Source organism: Xyrauchen texanus, chromosome 28 (genome assembly GCF_025860055.1).
Source record: "Xyrauchen texanus isolate HMW12.3.18 chromosome 28, RBS_HiC_50CHRs, whole genome shotgun sequence".
NCBI lineage: Eukaryota > Metazoa > Chordata > Actinopteri > Cypriniformes > Catostomidae > Xyrauchen > Xyrauchen texanus.
Window position 1 is genome coordinate 31143369 of NC_068303.1, and position 21240 is coordinate 31164608.

The window sequence follows — 21240 nt, forward strand, 5'->3', positions numbered from 1 at the left end:
CTAATTTGCAAGGACAGGACACACTGAGATACTATGCTCATCTAGAAAAGGTCAAACAAAAATAGCATTTCCCATCGAGACCCATGGTCCCCATGTGTTCATTAACAGACAGCATGCAGTGGCCTTCATCATTGGACACTAAGATGAAGCGTGTCTGCCTCTACCTCATCTCTGTGTGGCAAGCAGAGACTCTGCAGTCCTCACAGAGTGAAAATGAAATCCATGTGGCCAGCATTGCTATAATGCTTCTACTTTTGTGATTATTTAATTTTTAGGGCTTTTTTTTGCCTTATACAGTATTGGATAAACAGAGATAGAATAGATGTTTTTTTAGGGACAGGACACACAAGCCATACACAGGTGCCCTTCTGGTTGTCACTCTAGACAATGGGGGAAATCTAACGAAAATAAAATGATAAAATAATCTTGCGATAATTTCACAATAATATTAATAATGTGTCAATATGAAATTTCCTTGTAAATTGCAGATAGCGTTTTAGAATATTATGCAGTGGTGCCTTTAACTGTGCACGCTACATTAATCCCTCTACAACCCCCCCCCCCATTCTGGAAAGGAAGTCAGTGACAGCCATCTGCACTCCCAGTCTGTGGACCACATTGAACTTAAATGGCTGAAGAGACAGATACCAATGGGTGATCCACACATTGGTATCCTTCATGTGTGGAGCCATTGGAGCGGGGCAAGGTCTGAACAGAGAGCAAAGGTCCACCCCACCTGGTAGTACCGGAGAGGGAGGACTGCCCATTTAATGGCAAGACACTCCTTTTCAACTGTGCTCCTCCCCCTCCACCACCTGCGAGAGCACCCCCAGCCCCCTGTCTATCAGTGTCCATCTGTAAGACAAAAGGGAGATAGAAATTGGGTGAATGTAAAGCGGCCCCCAAAAAGTGTGGCTTTCACTTGCATAAATGCCTGTTGACACTGCTCCGTCCACTGGACTGGGTCTGGAGCTCCCTTTTTGCTGTGAGTCCCACCCATCACATTGACCACCCTCAGATGCTGTATGTGCCGCTGCCAATCATTGCTGTAAATTATTATGTCATCTAAATAGGCAGCGGTGTAAGCCGAATGCAGTCTGAGGATTCGGTCCATGAGACAACCTCAAACAAACCAAATGGAAGTGTCACAAATTGGTGTAATCCACACAATGTGGAGAAGGCTGTTTTTTCACAGGAAATTGTGTCAAGGAGATCTGCCAATAACCCTTTGTCAAATCCAATGTCGAATAAAATCGAGCAGTGCCCAACCGATCGAGCAACTCATCAATGCAAGGCAATGGGTAGGCATCAAATTTAGACACTGCATTGACTTTTCTATAATCCACACAGAACCGAACAGACCCGTCACTCTTAGGAACTAGAACAACCGGGCTGGACCAATCGCTGTGGGATTCCTCTATTATCCCCGTATTGAGCATTGGATCCAATTCTTTCCCAACAATTTTCTTTTTTTGCTCAGGCAATTGGAAGGGATGGCTACGTACCACCAACCCCGGCTCGGTCTCAGTGTGGTGCTGCATGACCCGGCAGAGGATAAAACAAGTCTGCAAACTCCTGTTGCAACTTGGCAACCTCTGCGACTTGACGCGGTGAGTGGTGGCCTCTGCAAGTGACCGGTTGGTTTTGTATTCACCTCCGGCCCGAGCTCTGCCCTCTCTGGAACTACCATAGTCAACGTCACAGGGACTGCCTCCCTCCATAATTTCAGGAGGATTTTTTAGGTGGTATATTTGACATGCGGCGACTCTATCGTTTCGTTTCACCTCATAATCGAGATCCCCCACTCTTCGTGTGACCTCAAATGGTTCTTGCAACTTGATGAGTAATTTGGAGCCCAATGTGAGAGTAATATTTATTTGAATTTATTTGAATTTGTATTGTCGAGGATAACCCCTTGAGATGAAACATCTCGTTTTCAAGGGGGTCCTCGAGACAAAGACAAAGATAATACAATACATATACATTCACTCACACTAAAGCTCTACCTCATCCCGCCTCGCCCTGCCTACCCAGCCCACCAGGCCCACCAACTCCTTATTGTAAACAAATCCATATATAAAACATATTGCAGAATTAAGAGGCATGACAACATTTAGCCCTTACATACACATATGTCTATACATACATACATACATACATACATAATGTATACGCACACCTACACCCATACTCGCATATGTACACATACATTTTTTTTTAAAAATACGTATCCAGATATAAGGGGTATAAAAACAAAGTCCAGTCACACATGATGAAAACATTTGCAGCAACAAGTAAAGAGAGATATTTTGAAGGAACACAATGATGTGACAGATCTTAGAGACCCGGGCAGGCTATTCCAGTCTGAGGGAGCTTTGAATTTAAAAGCATGTCTACCACTCTCTTTGAAAATGTTTGGTACAGTGAAGGAGAGATATTCAGTGTGTCTCAATCTATAGCTGGGTCTATATGGAAGTAAATATTCCTTCAAATAAGAAGGATAATTATAATACACACATTTGAAAATTACCTGATACCAGTGATACTGTCTTCTGGCTTTTGGTGATAATAAGTTCAGTGAGTCATACATTACACAGTGGTGAGTAGTAAAAGGACATCTCAGCACAAATCTACATATATTATTGAAAGCAACATTCAATGCCTTCAAGTTTGATTCTGATGTGTTTTGATAGACAACGTCTGCATAGTCTAATATGGGAAATATTAACTGTGACACAATTCTTAGTCTAATCATTTGAGTGAAACAGTTAATAGAGTGATACAATATTCATAAATTACAATTAATCTTTTTTACAACAGAATTGATATGACACCTAAAAGAGAGTTGTGAGTCAAGCCAAAGGCCCAGATATTTAAGTTCATCAACTTGATCAAGTTGAGTGTCGTCTAGGAATTTGAGTGAAAGATTGTTATCTTGATTCATTGAAGCTGATCTGGTGGGAAACAATATGATATATATGACTTTTTCTTATTGAATAGAAGACGGTTGGATTGGAACCAAAGTTGAATGGCATTAAAATTAGATTGCAATAAGGATTGAATCTTAGAGACAGACATATTAGATGTGTAGATCACTGTGTCATCTGCATATAGATGGATACAACAGTCTGAGCAAATTAAAGGAAGATCATTGATAAATAAAGAAAATAGAAGAGGCCCTAAAGAAGAGCCTTGAGGGACACCTTTGTCCATTATTAAGGACTGTGATACACAACCATGAAAAGAGACATGCTGATGTCTACAGTGAAGGTAAGAATTAAACCAGAGAAGAGAATCTTTAGTAAGGCCTATCGCATATAATTTGTTGAGAAGCAAATAGTGATCGACCATTTCAAAGGCCTTAGTGAGATCTATAAATATTGCACCAGTTGACTTGTTATTGTCTAGGGAAGATGAAACATCATTGGTAAATTTTAGAAGAGCAGTAGTTGTAGAAAAGTTTTGTCTGAAACCAGATTGATTTGGAGACAGAATAGAGAAATCATTAATATATTTGAATAATTGTTTAAATATAATTTTTTCAAACACTTTTGCTATACTACTGATGATAGAGATAGGTCTATAGTTGTTAAGATCAAGTGCATCGCCACCCTTATGTATTGGTGTAACTCTGGCAGACTTCCACATTAATGGAACCACACAGGTGGATAATGATAAATTAAATAAATCTGATAAAGGAAATGCCAGTACATGAGATGCGAGCTTAATAAACTTAATCTCCAGGCCATCGGGATCAGTACCGTTACCTGATTTTAGTTCGGAGATTGCTTGCTGAACTTCAGTAGGATTTATTGTAGCAAATGAAAAGGAACTGTTAAGCTCATCTGCTGAACTAGAGTAGGAGAAATTAGAAAATTGTGAACTACAAATGGAGGAAAAGTGTTGGTTGAAAGCATTGGCAACCGCAGAAGGATCACTGATAACATCATTATTGACTTTGATTTTGGTAGCAATGCTCAGTAGAATTTAGTAGAATTTTTAAATAAAGAATTAAGACTTTTCCAAAACTTCTTAGGATTCTTGAAATTATTAGACAGAAAGTTTGTATAATAATTCGATTTAGCATTTCTTGTTTTAGTCGTATACTTATTTCTTAATTGTTTATTTATAGCCCCGTCTGATGGGTCCTTTGACAGGCGGTACTTTTCCCATGCCTTATCTCTTTGTTTAAAATGATGAATTAAATCAGCATCAATCCATGGTAAATGTCGACCCTTAACCTTGACTGATATCCAAGGGGCATGTTTATCAATTACTTTAATTGGTTAGATCGTTCATCTCTAAATGATAGAAATTATTTTGAAAGCTTAAATCTGACTCAACTAATTAGAGAACCTACTCGGGTTGACCACAGATCCAAAACTTTGTTGGACTGGATTTTGGTCACCCACTCCGGAATTATTGAATACAGTGTTTTACCCGATTGCTTTAGTGATCATTCCATGGTTTTCTATGGAAAATTAGATTACCTCGCCTACCACCCAAGGTGATTAGGGTAAGGCAGAGTAAATATTTTAACACTGAGCTTTTTATCCAAGCTCTATTAGATATAAATTGTAACCGGTTTAACCTTATTCCTTTTGTTGAAGATGCTTGGAATTTTTTCTATACTGAAGTGCTTAATGTTAAAATCACCAAGGATAATCATCTCGATTGAGCTACCCACAGATTTTATAGTAGTGCCAATGCAGTGTATTGACTCTGTAGGAGAGATTGGAGGTCTGTAGATGTTCCCTATAATCAGCTGTTTATTTACGTGAAAACTAATTTTAACAAAAAGACATTCAAAGTATACAGGGTTTTCCTTAGGTTTTCCCCTATAAACTCAGATAATAAATTTGAGGAGACATAAGTGGCTACCCCTCCTCCACGAGTAGTCCTATCAGCTCTATACAAGACATAACCATCCAGTTTAATTTCCTCATCTGATGTGTTATTATTCAACCAGGTCTCAGACAGTGTTATAACACTTGGTTTATTATAGACCAACCAGGCCCCTAAGAGATCAATTTTGTGTGGCAAGCTCCTAATGTTCAGATGAATGACAAATAAGCCTTTACCCATGTTGACTATTCAGGGACATAGAAAAAAGGATTGAAGAGTTGGGTGTTGGTGGTTGGGGGGAGAGAGCGAAAGTGAAAGAGAGCAGCATACACACACACACCCACACACAAACGCATGCGCGCAGGCACACACGTGAACACACACAGTCACAAACTGGCTAGGCCAAAACATAACAAAATGCAGAAACAGTCTGCTAAGTTTCTCAATAGAATTACATGAAGTGAAAGGTTAATGTTAAGAAAAAATAAAATAAAAACATACAAAATTAAACATTTAAGTCAAGCTGAATCCCAGCCATTAATGGTATAGAATAAAATAATGTATTGGCCGATATCATTACAATATAAACAAATGAGATAAAAATAAATATACATAAAAAAAAAAACGGAAATGGCCAAAATTAGGCTAATCGGCCAGAGAGACAGGTAGCTCACTTCAATAAATGTATTGCCTATCATGCCACAAAATAACATCAGCATCAAGATGCACTCAGTTAGTCATATGAGCACTTTGTCTTCCGGTGCAAATTCCCACAGCCGAGTTTCCCTGTTATACAATGTGCTTTGATGTTCCTGAGCTTGGAGCAAATTCTCCTGTGTTAGTTGCCCCAAAGTGTGGATATTTGCTCTAAGATCAAGAACGTATTGAATTGATTCACCAGCTGACATTCCCGGCATGCCACATACCACCTCCGAACATCGTCGCCAATGCCTGGCCAATAAAAATGGGCTATTAGTCAGTTCAGTGTTTTCCTCTCCCCTAAGTGACCCGCCATCAGATTGTAATGAGCCGCCTGGAACAACATTTCCCACTGGCTCTGCGGTATTAAGAACTGAGTTGTATCTTCCTTTTTTTGAGCATCCTGCGTCACTCTATACAACAGCTGCTTTATTGTTGCAAAATACAGATATGAAAACATGATGTTTGGCTGGAGTTGTTGACTATCAATAACTCTCACTTAGTCGAAGGCGTGCCAGAGGGTTTCGACTCTTAATTGCTCCAAAGGGAAATCCCCCCCAAGAATAACCCTGAGGATGGGACGGGCCGCAGCCTCACCTTCACTTACATCATCCTGACGTGGTGCTGATGAAGACGGCCTGCCTCTGCCTCCCCTGCTAAGGCATCGCACATTTCACATCTCACAGTTTTTATGCAGGACCCATCCCCACATATTCAACACATTTTTGAATTCTGGTCAGTTTGTTCCCAGAATCAGCAGATGGGTTAGTTGGGAACTAACCATGGCCTCCACTCTATGCTTCAATCCCCAAATTTAATAATGAGGGTCACCACTGGGTAGTTGTGAATAGCCCCATGTACACATTTCACACTCACCCTTTTAGTTGTGCCCAAAGCCTTGTGATGAACCAAGCATTGGTGGATAGAGGTCTGATTACAACCCGTATCAACCAGCGCTTGGTGTGTACTCCCCTTGACTCTTACCGGTATCTTGTACGCTCCAGCCTGTCGGGTCAGCCTGTGGAGCGTCGATGATCTGGACTACAGTTCCCAGCTCCATCACTGGACACTGATCCTGAAAGTGTTCCGGATCCCTGCAATGCCAGCAGGCTGGCCCAGGCACTATATCTGCACTTAAGGTGGCAGGTACATCCGCATTAGGGGGAGAATGGGAAGGCACTGAAGTCACCGGGAAAGGGATAATCCTGCACAAGCGAGGAACCATGGAAGCGAGGCTCTTTCCAGTTTCATCGTGCAGAATAGTTGTTGGTAATGAGCTCCGGCCGACCCGCAGCAGGATGGTCTTCTACAGGTCACCGTAGACCTGCTTCCCCGGATAGCAAAGGGATGAGTCGGGCCGCCAACTGAGCATGGTGCCAGCCCCAGATTTCAGCGGTGCACTTGAACAAGTCGAGGAAGGCTTCAGGGTCAACTTCCGCTCCCATCTTCATCAGTGTGGGCGGGGACAGATGGCTGCTGTTGTCCTGGGTCACTGCCGGGCTTTCTCCTGATTGAGGAGGCTCCGAATGACCTGCCGGTCCTCTGCCTGGGCTCTAAGGACCTCATGGAAGTGGCGTTCCTGATCTTGATGGAGCTCAAGCAGAGCCTTTGGTTGGGTCTTATGTTGGCCGGCGAGGGACTTGATGATGTTGGTCAGCGGGAAGGACTCCATACGGCATGCAGTCTTTTAACCAATTCCCGGGTTTCGGGAACTAGTTACAATTTAAATAATTTGTAATTAGAATACAGTTCTAATTCAAAAATTATTTTGATTACTGAAGAGATTACTTTGCATTTTATTTTCATTTGTTTCATTTAATGATGTGATCCAAAGTGCATTTTAACAGTGGTTTAAAACTTTCTTATGATGTGTTACATTCCTACAATTAGACAGAGAAGTAAGTTTGAAGTTGCAGAAGAAATAGAAATAAACCTTGTGTAAATTGTCAGCTTTACACTAAGATAAAATGCTTTTTCTAGCCATTTTCCATGCACATTTCATTTTATCAAAAAAATTGACCTTGGATCATAATTTCTTTTTTTCCTTGTAAGATATTAGATACAGCCTTTGATATTAGGGCAAAAATTATATTCTTGATAATAATTTGTGTATTGTTTTCCTGTAAATGTATAAAAAAAATCATAAAATTAATCCATAAATTAGATTTATCTTGTTTTAGAAACAACGCTGTATATAATATTTAGGTATTTTGTCTTACTGTACTGGCAGAGTGAAGAAGTAATCCAAAGTATTTAGAATACGTTACTGTCCTTGAATAATCTTACACAATACATTACAAATGACATTTTATAGCATGTAATCTGTAGTGGAATACATTTCAATTGTAACCCTCCCAGCCCTGTGTGTGTGTGTGTGTGTATGTATATATACATATATATATACACACACACACACGTATGCATGTATAGTGTATATCATTGGGCTTTTTTGTCCTTTCGCCCTGCCTCTGCTGAGGTATGTGCATGCCACTGCCATATAATGTACTTAGTCAGATTACTGTGTGTACCCTGAAATTAAAATCCTGGACGTGCCTATGGTTATCATTGGCAGTCTACATCATTCTGCAGCAAAAAGCATCCAGTGTTGGCCATTTAGAAGTAGTTGTGTATTCTGTCATTTGCAAGCAACATACAGTATAAATATATCCTAATACTTAATAGTAAATATTTTTGTTATTAATATTTCCCCTAATACTACCAGTCCTTGAATAGTGATAGCAAGCAACAAATCATGTTCACATCTGTGCTGATAACTAAAGGCTTTTGCCCTTTGATCTGCCCAGCCCCAATTAACTGTATGTAAAAACAGTACATCAAGCCAATTCACAGGGACTTTAAACTGTTGCTTTGATGGAGGGTCGAAGGAAGGATACACAAAAAAAAAAAGAATTGCATGGAATGTATGTAATTTCAGCTGTTATTCCTCTCTCTCTTTCCCACTGTCTGTCACAGTCTCTCACTAGATCTGTCTCTGGAGTTATGAGGTGTCTCTCAGTGCTCAAGGCTACATGCTGTGCTGAATCTGCAACTTCAACTCACTCTCCTCAGCACGCAAAGACCACTAAGTCATCTCTCAACTTTGGGATTTTATTCTCACAGATATCCAACCATCCACAGAATGACAGGAGGATAGACTCTTCAGTGAAGATCTGCATGTTTTGTTACTCTTGTTGAGATACAAGGGCAAGGCCACATAAGGGTCAAGGTGGCTCTGGTCCACCAAGATTGATGGCTGGACCATGCAGGGGTTACTTTTAAAATGTATTCCACAACAGATTACAGGATACATGCAGTAAAATGTAATTTACAAAATGTTCCTTTATACTTAGTAGTGTGTGTAATGTAATCTATTTATGGGAAATAAAGTTTTAAATCCACCATAAAAGTAACTATTATAGTATAAGTCTAATAATAGTCAAAATTAGCTAACAGATCAGTAATCTAAAGATTGTATATATTCATTGTTAACCTAAAGAATCCTTACAAATTTTATTTCATTATGATGAAGATCTCATGTGTGACCAAGCCATAATCAGAAGATCAATTTATCTAATTTCACTGGACTTTACAAAGATGCCAAAAGTTTTTATTTGTGTAGTCCATCAACCACCCATCTTCTACCGCTTATCTGGGACCGGGTCGTGGTGGCTGAAGATAAGCAAAGCAGCCCATGCGTCCTTTTACCCGGCCACATTCTCCAGCTCATCCTGGGGGATCCCATGGCATTTCCATGCCAGTCGAGAGATATAATCCCTCCAGGTTGTTCTGTGTCTTCCCAGGGGCCTCCTCCCAGTTGGACGTGCCAGGTACACCTTTGCAGGAAGGCACCCAGGAGGCACCACATACCCGACCAACCTCAACTAGCTCCAAGCTGTTTGATACATTAACCCTTTCGCACATAATTTTTTTTCTGTAATGACTGTGTAATGGATTTCTGTTCATCTGGGAAAGGAGGAAGTGGGAGCCAGATCCTCTTTTAACAAGACTTAATTAACACAAACGCTGAACTGAAAGCATAACATAACAACATAAACATACACAACCACTGCTGCATGTGTGTGTCTCTCCCTCCGGCATCCCCGGCTCCTCCTTTATCTCTCTTCCACTGACTGGGTAACTCAGTGCCAGGCATGCATCCTCACGTCCTGGCCACGCCCTCCTCCTCGTCACAGACAGATTCCCAGCATGAGTGCTTTAATGAAGGTAATAAAAAACGAATGTCACCTTACACTTCTCAACAGATGCAATGGAGGGCAGATTATATATTAACAAACATATAATGTCATTTTCAGATGTTTATAATGATTATGTTTATGAAATGCTAATGTGATTGCTGGCTATGCGCACCGCCATGTTGTTATCATTGCAGTGCAGCATGGGATTCTGAATTCGTAAATAATAGAAGGTTCTAAAAATCGATCACTTCCACTTGTTGTGTGAGATGGAATAAGAGCATGCTCAGGTTGACTAACTATTTTTATACATTCTTTGTTTCATGTCAAAAATCATGGCCACATCGCTGCATCAACATAGTCAGCGCCAATGGTAATGGCTTTAAACTTTTATTTAGTGATTGTTTAAATGTTTATAATATTTATAAAAAAGGATATTGTGATGTTGAAAAGACTATTTGAGGTTCTTGTTCATTATGAAAACACTTCAGTACCTCTTATCACACCAATATGATTGTACGTGCGAGAGGGATAAGAGGACAATCCTCCCTTTTCCGGGAGAGAACCATGGCCTCAGTATTGGAAGTGCTGACCCTCATCCCAACTACTCCACATTTGGCTGCAAACCACTCCAGTGCATGCTGGAGGTCACAGCCGGATGATGACAGTAGGGCCACATGGTCTGTAAATAGCCGAGATGCAATCCTGAGGCCCCCAAACTGAACACATTCCACAGCTCGACTGCGCCCTGAAATCCTGTCCATGAATATCATGAACAGGACTGGTGACAAGAGATAGCCCTGTCGGAGTCCAGCGCCCACTTGGGAACAAGCCTGACTTAATGCCGAGAATGCAGACACATCTCTTACAACGATACTACAGGGACCGAATGGCATGCACCAGTGGCCCCAATTCCCAGGGCTCGAGTTGAGGGGTTTGTGGGGTGATGCCATTACCCTTGTTGAAAGAAATTACAAAAACCACCCCCGTTGTAAAACCACCATCCACCCCTACCATTCCCTTTAGATAAATTGTGTCATGTATTAATGATTAATTACAAATATTGTAATATTTGTTGATTCTACATTTGTTGATAAGGCAACATTAAATAACGTTGATTAGCTGATCAGAATCATATTTCAACATATTTGGACTTGCTGGATATCAAGAGAGGCAATCCCCCAATCAGATCTTTACACTTTCACAGTTTGGAAATATTCTGCCAGTGTAACACTTTAGGTGTGCAATCTGGCTAACATGAGTATGCAAGCTCTTTGTTCACAGCATAAAGAAACCGGTGCTCTAAAATCACCTGCAACCAGGTATGTAGGAGATTAGTGATGGGTTGATATGTCCTTCCCAGTGTTCAAATGAAACTCACTCCAGTGAAGGTACTGCAAGATTTTAGCTCACTTTCAATAATGGCCAAGAGAACAGTTCAAGGAAAGTTCTGACTTTCTTACACCACTGTTTAAGCTTCCTTCATAGAAACAGCCCAAACTTCTGTAACTTTTTTGGATATTGATAGATCGAGAGAAAACCTTTTTCATGATCATAATGTGGATTATTTTTTCAAAATTCATATAATAAATACATTTTATTATACAATAATAGAGGGCAACAGGTGCATATTATGGCTAAGTATAAGCAATAGCTCCATGAAGCTTTGCCATTGATCGAGAATGTAAACATTACAAATTACATATATTCTACTGCATACAGTATATTAATTATCAGTCATCATCGAGTGGTTACAAAAGTTACATTGACTGTTCTTGTGTGGATTCTATTCATACAGTACAATGTGGCAGAAAGCATATTCTTTATATGCAGTGGATAAAATGGCAACTGCATTGACATCTGTCTTTTATCTATTACAAACTTATAAATATACAAGAGACTGCTTGGAAAACATAGACAAACCATATATTGTCAAAATCATTAATTTATTTACTACATGTACTAACATGATATTTTTATGCTTTATGTGGAAGTTAGAAGAATAATACAGCATGATATGTGGAAGTACAGTAACTGTACACTGTAAAAAAAAGGAATTGTTGAGCAAGGTTAAAAAAAATCAAGGCAACATGATGCAGTAAGATTTATGCATTCTCTCAACAAATGTCTTAATAAATGTCCTCAGTAAAATTACTTTGTTTAGTCAGTATGATCACTAAATTCAAACTACTCAGTTCAGCCAATAAATCTAGTCAAAACAACTACAGATTTCTTGTTCAGTAAATTATAAATGATCAATACAATAACATTTATTGTATCACCATTTCATTCTAATAAATGGTTTGATATTACTTTTATATAAAGTTAACTCCAATCTTTGCCTCCGTCAATATGTAAGACAAGACAATTCATCCAATACTTTGGTAGAGACACAGTTAGACATTAACACTTAAGCCCCAAACCTCAATAACAGTGACAGTTTTTGCTTCCACAACCACAGTCCTTCTGTCCTACCGGTACCCGTCAGCTGAATTCTGATTTCCACAAGCTAAAAAGTCCCGAAATGCCTCCTTCTGCCTGACAGCTTCCTTCACCGTCGGTGTCCGATCAAAACTTTTTCCTTCCATCCATCTACACATAGGCTACAGTCGCTTCTCTCTCATTATCTCCCTTACATGCTGAATTTCCTTTTGCATTTTAAGTGTAATCATGGAATTTATTTGTCTAGAGATTGGAGTGGTGAACTTGTGGTCAAGAGCAACATTACATGTTTTGAACCCTGCCAAATCACTATTCATTATTGATGATACTGTTCCTTTCCGCATCTTTAGCCATTCATAATTTGTCATTCTTACAATGGTTGCTTTGGAAATGCACTATGAGGTTTGTGGAACTCCACAAATCGTACAATTGGACTTGAAAATCATAATCTTTCGATAATTCAGCTTTGGCCTAAGGTGCTCTGCTACCCGCTACGCTAAACAACCTTTTGTTCGAACATGGTGTTTGTTATGGCCAATCCATGACTTGGGATTCAGATCAGGCAGGTCATTCCTCCCAATCATTCCCCTACAGGTTTCTCCCTCATTGCCAGCATAGGCGTATAAATCGCCCGGTAGTCCCCAGATTGCCCCCTTACCGGGACCTCACTTATTGTCTCGAAGATGGCTGAAATCTCTGAACTGTGATTTGGTGCATAGGCACTGACCACAATCAGACCTCTGCCACACAATGTCGCATTGATGTGACACTTTCGTCTACTGGGATAAACTCCAATATGGTAGTACCAAGCCAGGGGATTGTGAGTATCCCAAAAACAGGTCGGCACTTTCACCCTGAGCAACTCTAGAGAAGGAGAGAGTCCAACCCCTATCCAGAAGTTTGGTTCCAGAGTCACATTCCATGTTCCAAAATCCAGTTTATGTAACCAATACCCAGTCTGCACAGGCCCCCGTCTTTGCCTGCGACCTGTTGGGCATTGCAGCTGTCCTCTATTTATCTCCTTGCAGGTGGTGGGCACAAAAGGAGGCAGTCCCATGTTGTTTCTTCAGGCTAGGCCCAGGTGGGCCCCATGAGTCAACACTTGGCCACCAGGCACACTGGCTCCAGGAGAGGGCACCGGTTTCCCTGTTCCAGGCGATGTTGCTCTATTTCCTACTGGCCACATCATAGGGGAATTTTGGATCACTCTTCATCTGGCCTCTCTCCTGGGACCAATTTGCCAAGGGAGATCCTACCAGAAGCTAATGCTCCAGATAACACAGCTCCCAGGGTCATTGGGACACATGCATATTGGGGCACCACAATGAGGTGGTGATCAATGGTGGGTTATTTGTGTTGTGCACTATTAAATTGTATTATGATTTTGTAGATTTTCAAATATACTGTATATCTCATGTGTATTGAATCTAGTGTTCTGTAGCTTTATTAGTGTCTTTATTCATGTTTTTATAATCATATGACAAGTCAACTGCTGGCAAACCTGTCAAGTTGTAGGGCAGATTTTGAAATAAAATGTTTATATTAGGGCTTTCAGTCCATTAAAATTAAATCATGATTAATCACAATTCTATATTTATAATTTTACATTTAAAATATTCACCTATCATTCATCTATGGTAGGCTAAGTTAGTAGCCTACCATCTTACAGGTAAAAGTGATGGAAAGAGGAGAAGAGAAGGAATTTAAGAAAAGTGATGCAAAGAATGTGACCAAGGGCAGGGTCCTTGTGCTGTGGATTCAGCTGCAATATTTCCTTTATTCAGACAATGTATATAAATGTTTGTTTAGTTCAATTTTATGTCACAAAGTGTAGAAAAGAATGAAGTCATATGTAACAGAAAACAATTAAAGTTGATCAACCTCCTTGTCAGAATTTCATTGAACAGAGTATGATATACCATAGTTCATCACATTAATACATCCACCATGGTCAAAATACATAACATCGAATTGTCCCCGTTTTTTAAATCATAGATAAATTGTCATGTTCATTGGTGTCTTTTATCTTCGTGCTTTTATGTTGAAGTTCAGTTTAGTCCCTGTTTCCTGTTTGGTTTCTGTCATGTTCATTGGTGTCTTTTGTTGTTGTGCTCTTATGTTGAAGTTTAGTTTAGCCCCTCTTTCCTGGTTCCAGTTTCCTGTTTGGTTTTTTGTAGTCCTTTGTAGTTTGTTATTATGATTGGTGTTCCCTTGATTGTTTCTTCCAGGAGTCCCTCATTCTCTTGTTTGTTCCTTGCTGTATTTAAACCCTGGTTCTTTGTTCAGTCATTGTCAATTGTTGTTGATGTTTATGGATGTTTGTTCTTCGCCTTTCCACCTGTTCTCCCCGTTTGTGGTCCCTTGACGTCTTCGTGATTTGTTTATTTTTCCCATCGTGGATGTTTGGTTTGTTCCTGTTCAGTCTGTTTTACTTTAAATAAATACGTACTGCATTTAGATCCTTGCCCCTCGTCTCCTTCATCTAGCATTACAGAACGATTGACCAATTAATGGATCTAGCGGTACTTCAGGCAAGCTGTTGCTTGTTGAATCTGAGGCAAGAAAACCATCCGGTGGAGGACCATGTCCGAGATTTTTGGAGCTGGCGTGTGCCACAGACTTCCCTGACTCCTCCCTGGTGGTTTTCTTCCGGGATGGCCTGACCAGTTCGCTAAAGGAGCGGTTGCCACCGGCGACGCGCGGCTGGGCGCTCCGCGATTTCTTGGAGGTGACGCTGCTGGCATGTGGCTCGCTGTTCACTGTGGGTGTGGTTGTGAGGGTTCCTGCCTCTCCTCCCAAAGTGGTGACCCTCCAGTCGTCCATGGCTGTTCCTGTTTCGCCTGCTCCACCTTCCAACAAGCCAACCCCCACGCCTGCCCCGTTCTGTGAGCCAGAGCCCACGCCTGCCCCGGTCTGCGAGCCAGAGCCCACGCCTGCCCCGGTCTGCGAGCCAGAGCCCTCGTCAGCCCCGGTCAGCGAGCCTGCGCCCTCGTCAGCCCCGGTCAGCGAGCCTGAGCCCTTGTCAGCCCCGGTCAGCGAGCCTGAGCCCTCGTGAGCCACGGTCAGCGAGCCAGCGCCTGTAGCCTCGACCGTCCCTGAGCCAGCGCCTGTAGCCTCGATGTCCCTGTGCCTGTAGCCTCGACCGTCCCTGAGCCTGCGCCTGTAGCCTCGACCGTCCCTGAGCCAGCGCCAGTAGCCATGACCGTCCTTGAGCCACCGCCCCTCGAGCCTCCCAGGGCTCTGCCTCTCGAGCCTCCCAGGGCTCCACCTCTCAAGTCCCTCGAGCCTCCTAGGGCTCCGCCTCTCCAGTCTCTCGAGTCTTCCAGGGCTCCTCCTCCCGAGTCTTCCAGGGCTCCGTCTCTCAAGTCTCGAGCCTCCTAGGGCTCTGTCTCTCCAGTCTCTCGAGTCTTACAGGGCTCCTCCTCCCGAGCCTCCTAGGGCTCTGCCTCTCCAGTGTCTCGAGTCTTCCAGGGCTCCTCCTCCCGAGCCTCTCAGGGCTCCGCCTCTCCAGTCTTCCAGGGCTCCTCCTCTCGAGACTCCCAGGGCTCCGCCTCTCAAGTCTCTCGAGCCTTCCAGGGCTCCGCCTCCTGAGCCTCCCAGGGCTCCGCCTCTCAAGTCTCTCAAGCCTTCCAGGGCTCCGCCTCCCGAGCCTTCCAGGGCTCCGCCTCTCGAGCCACCCAGGGCTCTGCCCCTCAAGTCTCTCGAGCCACCCTAGGCTCTGCCTCCTACGGCTCCGCCTCCCGAGCCTCCTACGGCTCCGCCTCCTGAACCTCCTACGGCTCTTCTCCCAGAGACTCCCGAGCCTCCTACGGCTCCGCCTCCCGAGCCTCCTACGGCTCCGCCTCCCGAGCCTCCTACGGCTCGGCTCCCAGAGACTCCAGAGCCTTCTAGGGCTCCGCCTCTAGAGCATCCTACGGCGCCCCTTCCCTCGGCTCTGCCTTCAGAGCCTTCCAGGTCTCCGCCTCTGAAACCTCCTACGGCGCCACCTCCCTGGGCTCCGCCTCCAGAGCCTTCCAGGTCTCTGCCTCTATAGCCTCCTACGGTGCCACCTTCCTCTGCCCCGCCTCCTGAGCCTTCCTCGGCTCAGCCTCCTGGGCCTCCTGAGCCATCCTCGGCTCCGCCTTCCTCAACCCTGTCTCCAAGGCCTTCCTCGGCTCCGCCTCCTGAGGTACCCTTAGCTGCGCCACCTGAACTTCCCTTGGCTCTGCCTTCAGAGCCTTCTTCGCCCTCGCCTCCATCAGCTCCGTCTTCAGAGCCTCCCTCGCCACCTTCAGCTCCACCTCAGAAGCCTCCCTCAGCCTCGCCTCCGACGCCTCCAAGGTCCTTCCTGGCTCTGAATCTCCCGGCTCGGCCTCCGAAGCCTCCCTCGACTCCTCTGCCCAGAGGCCAGCTCCCAGGTCTCCTGTACCGGCCCCTACCCAGAGGTCAGCTCCCAGGCCACCCAAACCAGCTCCTGCCCCATGGCCCGCTCCCAGACCTCCTAATCTGGTGCTCGCCTCGTGGTCAGCTCCCGAGCCCCCCAGGCCTATCCCCACATTGTGGCCGCCTTCCAGGCCTCCTGAACCTGTCCCTGCCCCGTTGACGCCCCCCAGGCCACCGGACCCGGTCCCCTTGACACACCCCCATAGACTGCTTGCCTGCCCTCTCGGCCTCCCTGGTCTGCCTGTCTACCCTCTCGACCTCCCTGGTCTGCCTGCCTCCCGTGGACTGCCTAATTGCCCCGTGGACTGTCTCAGTGGCCCCGTGGACTGTTTCAGTGCCCCTTGTGCCCCCTTGAACTGTCTGTTTGCCCCTGGTGCCCTCATTTTGTTTTTTCTTTTTTGTCTTTTGTTTTTTTTGGATTGTCTGGAATCCGATCCTTTGAGGGGGGGTTCTGTCATGTTCATTGGTGTCTTTTGTCTTCGTGCTTTTATGTTGAAGTTCAGTTTAGTCCCTGTTTCCTGTTTGGTTTCTGTCATGTTCATTGGTGTCTTTTGTTGTTGTGCTCTTATGTTGAAGTTTAGTTTAGCCCCTGTTTCCTGGTTCCTGTTTCCTGTTTGGTTTTTTGTAGTCCTTTGTAGTTTGTTATTATGATTGGTGTTCCCTTGATTGTTTCTTCCAGGTGTCCCTCATTCTCTTGTTTGTTCCTTGCTGTATTTAAACCCTGGTTCTTTGTTCAGTCATTGTCAATCGTTGTTGATGTTTATGGATGTTTGTTTTTCGCCTTTCCACCTGTTCTCCCCATTCGTGGTCCCTTGACGTCTTCGTGCTTTTTGTTTATTTTTCCCATCGTGGATGTTTGGTTTGTTCCTGTTCAGTCTGTTTTACTTTAAATAAATACGTACTGCATTTAGATCCTTGCCCCTCGTCTCCTTCATCCACTCAGCGTTACATAAATAATGTGAAATTTCAATGACATATTTACCACTAAAATACAATTTCCCAGTTTTTCATTTCAGAAATCTGGTCGCCTTAGTAGGTAGTTGTTTACCATATTCATTGTTGTCCTCCTTTGTCTGTAAAGTAAAAAAAAAATACAAAAATCACAGATTCAGCTTTAGTCCTGCATGTAATGCCAGTGCATCTTTTAAAAAAGGCTATTCCATCAGACCTTGATTGAAAATCTTTAGTAACCGAAGCCGACATCTGTTTCATGTGCTCATGTCCTTGGTTTTCATCCTCAAAAATGTCTGGGGACCTGCAGTTGGATAGAGGAAATTTGAGCAAAAAAACTGAATGTCTCGAGCAAAAGAAATCAATTCAGGCATAGACTGTTGTGATATCAGTATCAAGCTTGGTGAGGATTCTCATCACATGAGCCATCAGGAGGGGTCATTTCAAACATAGCCTTATAAAGAGTATTTTTTTCCAATATTTTAGAATGGAAAGTTTGAAAATTAACTTTATGTTGACTTGACTTGAAAAATTACAACACTGTTGATTTTACTTTAAAATTATTGTTTTATGGCAAAACAATTTAAATTCAAATGGAACCATCAAAATCCAAAGCAAATCAAAGCAAACAATGACATAAGGAAATATGTTCAACAGATTAGGAGCTCATAGGATTGTTGATGATCTAAATGGGTTTTCCTTCCTCTAATTCTCGAGCATTTAGCATGGAATATGACCGATTATCTCTGTTAAGGCATGATTCTCATATCTGTCATGGTAATCATGTTGCTTTCCTCAAAGACAAATTAAAAAAATGTTGAGCTATTCCTGACAGTTTAAGTTCAAATCTGAGGGGGAGAATTATTAATTGAGGGATGTTCATGCTGTTTTAGGCAAATTTAGAAATAAAATATAATAATATAACAATTGCAACACACTGTTATAAAGAAACGTCACTAGCGACTTGTATCCTGTATCACCAAAATGTCACTCTTTTGCTGTATTCAAATGATATTCCCATCACTTTTGTGCCATATTCAAGTCATTTCAGGGGTTTCCTTTATTTTCCCCAAGGCTTTACTGTAGGAATTTTTTTTAAGTGAAACAATTAAATTGCAATTAAAGTGGAAACTGATTTACACTGTCAGGTATGACAGGTATGAATAGCCCATTCGACTTGTGCGCTATACAGTATGTGAGCTATATATTAAGTACTCTGAAATCATATTGTGACTGTGCATTTATCTACTTATATGTTTTAAATTGTTGTGTAATTTTTTGGCTTAGGTGTAAGAAAACAGGTTGTACTTCAAGCTTGAATTGCTCAGATGGAAGGAATATTCCTTATCATGGTCTGGGGACATGATTACTTATGTTATTTTTTTTAACGCATTATAGTTTATATAATTAATCGCACTGAATTAATGCATTAAATTGACATCCCTACTAAAAATGTTTACAAAGTTAAATACATCAAGCCTTTCCCACTAGCTATGGGTTAATTACAGATTAATAAAAATCTTAGTCAGTGGTGAATGTTTGGTCCCACAAATTGGTATGATTAGTTAGATTTTTAGTTTTTCTTTGGTTGTCCTTCCCTTTCAAGAAGGTAACTCTGACACTGCATCAGAAGCTGACACTATGGGAGCAACTGCAAGGGGTTGTGACCTTATACCATTATGCCAATTTGATTGGCTGGTGATGCTTGGTGCTCTGTTTATGCTGACATCATCATGGTCATATAAACTGGAGCCCAGCGCCACATCATCAGAATGAGATTGGTCCATACCCTGAAACTCTCCAAGAGCTGCGCTCCGGGCTACCAAGGCCACTGCTCAGGCCGTTGGCAGACCCATGGGTAGTCTGATGTCCGCTCAGAGCCACATCTGGCTAAATATGTCCGATTTGAGTAACAGAGACAAAGCCGTCCTACTTGATGCCCTGGTGTGTCAGCAGGGCCTCTTTGGTGTTGCTATTGATGCTTTCACCAATGTGTTCCAATCTGCAAATAAGTAATTGCTGGCTTAAAGATACATCCTGCTGAGGTGGAATGTTTCTGTAACCCAGGCGTTTCACTCGTGCTCTACCTCGGGTCAATATTCAGCTAAACAGAGTATTGTCATGACTAACCCTGTGTCTTCCCGCTGAGTGGAGACAGAGCCACTGGTGAGAGAACAAATGAGGTGGCTTGCACCCATAAGGAAGGTTGCGCTTCCTGGACCTCGTCCCATCAGAAAAGTTCCTTTTGGGTGGGCCAAGCATTCCTAACAGTTTGGCATCTATAAAGCAGGGTCGGACATGCACGGACCAGTCAACGCCGCTCTCCCCATGGTTCCATGTCACAGTCAAGACCAAATGTCTATTTTAGTTTGTTACGACCAAATACATTTTGCAGACCTTGCTACAGTTGCTTGATGCACTAACAACTTCCCAAAGATGGGCAAATTTCCAGCTTTAACCGACCCTGTTATTCTGAGCACTCAAACCACATATAACACAGTTCAACTGCTGTGTCCCCTTACCCGCTTCGTGGACACATAGCATGCTCTCTCGGGGGAATCCCTGAGTGCTTCAGTTTATAAATAACCCACCAAACTTCAATGATGTATATTCCACCACTGTACAGGTGCATGATGCACCAACTATACTCTCAGAAATACAGATTCTTCTCACCAAAGATTCAATAGAGAATGTACCGAGAGGTGAAGAGCAGAAAGTCTTCTACAGTTGTTATTTTCATATCAACAAAAGAGTGATGGATTGCAACACATACTGGACTAGAGTTTGGAATGGGATGCTCAGTAAGTCTCCGTTCAAGTTGGTGACTCTGAGACAGATCCTGCCTCATGTCCACCCTCTGGACTGCTTTGTAACAATCGATTTGAAAGATGCATACTTTCATGTGCAGATTGCCCCTTATCACAGACCATTCTTGAGATTCACCAAGGGGTCTGCATTCCAGTTCAAGGTCCTACTCTTCAGGTTGTCCCTGGCTCCATGCACATGCACCAAATGTGACGATGCAAAGCTTGCTCTTGGCTGTTGCTAGCTCAATCAGTGATATAACAGTGATCTGTTGCTGATGCATTTGAAGCAGTTGGAACTCGGGGTCAATTGGATGAAAAGCATATTGGTGCAAGGTCAGCAAGTTTCCTTACAAGGAATGAAACTGGACTCGGTAGCCATGTCAGTACACATAAAGAATGTGTTCAGTCCATTCTCTTACACCTGACAAGGTTCAGGCCAGAGCCAGAGATGTGGAGACTTCTCATGACTAGGGTTGGGATCTCGAGAATCAGTTCTTGTTCAGAACCAGTTCCATTCTTTACAAAATATCCTGGAATCATATGATCTGCATGACTTTCGTTCTGTTAACGGTTCTCAATGCAGAAGGAACATTGTACTAAAATACTCTGACACTGTTTCCAGTGGCGTATTTCATCAGTAGCACTGCCCTCTACTGTGTCTACAGCATAAAACTCATAAATGAGTGACACTTAAGAGCTGGCTCTGTTGAATCTACAATACAAAATATACAGCACTTCTGGTATAGTCCGATTCATGAAAAAATTCATTTTATGAGCAGATTCTTTTGAATCTACAGCATGAAAAATACAGTGCTTCTGGTCTAGTCCAGTATAGTATTAATCTGAAACTGATGTGCAACTCAAAGTTAAAGTCTTAAAAG